General features: G+C 40.1%; 1 non-coding gene across 1 annotated transcript; it reads left to right on the top strand.

Moving 5' to 3' along the window:
- The first annotated feature begins 1,386 nt into the window (after nt 1-1,386).
- On the top strand, nt 1,387-1,577 carry LOC138742153 (U2 spliceosomal RNA). Its single transcript, XR_011343951.1, has one exon. It is a non-coding gene; the product is annotated as a U2 spliceosomal RNA (small nuclear RNA).
- Nucleotides 1,578-2,406: the final 829 nt, after the last annotated feature.

Raw genomic sequence — 2,406 nt, forward strand, 5'->3', positions numbered from 1 at the left:
CAAAAATGCAGGAGGAACTTGGCAGAGTCAAGGCTCTGACCTAAAACTTTAGTTATATATCTTTACTTCCTATGGATGCTACATGACCTGCTGAGTTCCTCCAGCATTTTTGTGCTTCTATTCATATAGCGTCATCAGTATCAGGCAATTGCTTTTGGTAACAGAATGCAGACATGTCATCTGTAAACACCACATTATTGGATGTTTACTGATCATAAAATCATTACCAAATTATTCTCACTCCTTACTGATTATTCCAATTTTGTCTATCTTATTATTAATAAAAGGTATCAACTGACAAAGAATTAATATTTATGCACGTCGACAACTGGAAACATTAAGTCAAAACAAGAATTAGAAACCCTCACTTCTAATGCTTGCTCTCTTTTCAGCCAAATGCTGTTTAAATAAAACCCTCTGATTTAATAGGTACAGGCAGATGAAAAATATTTAAATCTCTGAGAACCCATGACAGCAAAAATAATTACTGATAAATGACATACATCCAATGGGGAAAAATTAGCAGGAATTCCTGTCCTTTCCCAGATGCTTCAAGTGACTGTGAACACAAAACAATTCCACAACTTCATTGAAGAAGTTTTGTTTCTGTCTTTGCACTGCCTCACTTCCTCATTTTGGAATTGAATTGGAGTGAGTTTGGAATCATTCAAAGCGTTTTTAGTTTCGGAATAGAGAGAGGCAAAAGTGAGCCCAGTACTGCCCGTAAGAAAGTATTCTTAAGGGATTTCAATTATGTTTCCATCCAATTGGGGCAGTCATCTCTAGCTGCTTTCACACTTGCCAGTGATCCCTGGAATCTAATGCCAATCGGCCTTTAAAGTGGCAAGTGTAAAAGCAAAATATGCTCAATGCCGGCGTCAGGTGATGTCATCTCATGCCGGGGTGTGCCGGCCTCAACCCCTAGTACAATCCCCGGCGTCTGCATTGATATCAGGCAAGTGTGAAATGGGCAATTGCATTGCAGGCCCTTCCTATTAAAGGTAGAACAGGCTAAATGCTGGGGATAAACCCTTGCAAGTGTCTAAGTGTTCAGTTCCCCGGTTAGGTGTGGTCTAGTGTGAAAAGCCAAACCCCCCCCCCACCCCAATCCTATCCCAGGACACTAAACAGGCAATTTACTGAGATGCAAGTGTGAAAGGGCCTTCTACTATCAAACTGTAAGAATAATAACACATTCCTTATGTTCATTGCCCAATAATAATATCTAAAATTAGCCAACAACAGTCCTCCATAATTTCCTGTGTTCTGAAGATAACTTTTATTTATTCTTGGGGTTACAAGCCCAAAGGACCCCAAAACCCAGCAGCAATAGATATTATTCACCAGGACAAGTTGCTTTTAATCAACTTTAAACATGAAAATAGAATCACTTCTAGGCCTTTTGGCTAAGATCAAGTGTAGTTTCTGTTCTTATCAGTTTAATATCTGATACGTCCCTTATCTAGGGACCATATATTAAATTGATTTTTTGAACAGGGATATGGAATAGGGGCTTGCTCCGTCCACTCCACGCATCGACCCAGTATTGCAGTGCCTCTGGGAATGGTGCAAAAAAAACCAAAAAAAAAAACCAAAACATGAAAATTCTTATACTGTGCACAGAATTTAACAGGTATAAAGTTCACCAGGCTTTGGTGCTCGAAAGGTAAATGTTTACCACTCAGGAAGGTTCTTGTAGGGTTTGCAGAGAGAGATTTGTTGTTCCAGGATTTCCACAACTGAGATACCACCATTAGTCACCTCAATGTCTCGCTGATGAAACTTGCCCCATTAGGGTTTTCCAGATGGTAACCTCTTTCTTCAGGCTACCACAGAGTTCCTTTCTGGTCTCCTTATTCCAAGAGAAACATCAGACAGATAGCACTTCCAGACATCCACTGCTCTAGAACTTTCTGTTTCCAACCAGGTCTTCTTGGCTTGTTTCAGCCATGACTGTTCAGTCTCTTTTCAGTGCCACATACACTAGCTGAGAGGGATTGTTTTCTCTTCCTCTCTTTCTCTCTCTCTCTCCAATTGAGACTGCCAGAAAGCTCATGTGACTCTCTCCCTTGCAAAACCCCCATCTTCTTCAGCAAACAACAGGAGTTCTTCTCCTTGGTCAAGCTGTTGTCTTAGATAAACAAAACCTAGGAGTGACCTTTCTGTGAGCACTTGCCAGAAAGGTCAGAAGCCTTGTAGTTATCTAACCATCCAGCCTGTCTCCAATCCCAAACAATGGTCATGATGTCATTTCAATTAGCACCTACATGTGAAATGTGCATAAAAGTCTCCATAGATCCTGCAATGTTACTGAATATGAATTCTTCAGTCTTTCAAATAAGATCTGTTTTAAATGTGTGTATGCATGTAACCCACTAATCTTACCAAATTCTCTCAATATTTATC

The sequence above is a fragment of the Narcine bancroftii genome, chromosome 8 (genome assembly GCF_036971445.1).
Source record: "Narcine bancroftii isolate sNarBan1 chromosome 8, sNarBan1.hap1, whole genome shotgun sequence".
In the NCBI taxonomy this organism is placed as follows: domain Eukaryota; kingdom Metazoa; phylum Chordata; class Chondrichthyes; order Torpediniformes; family Narcinidae; genus Narcine; species Narcine bancroftii.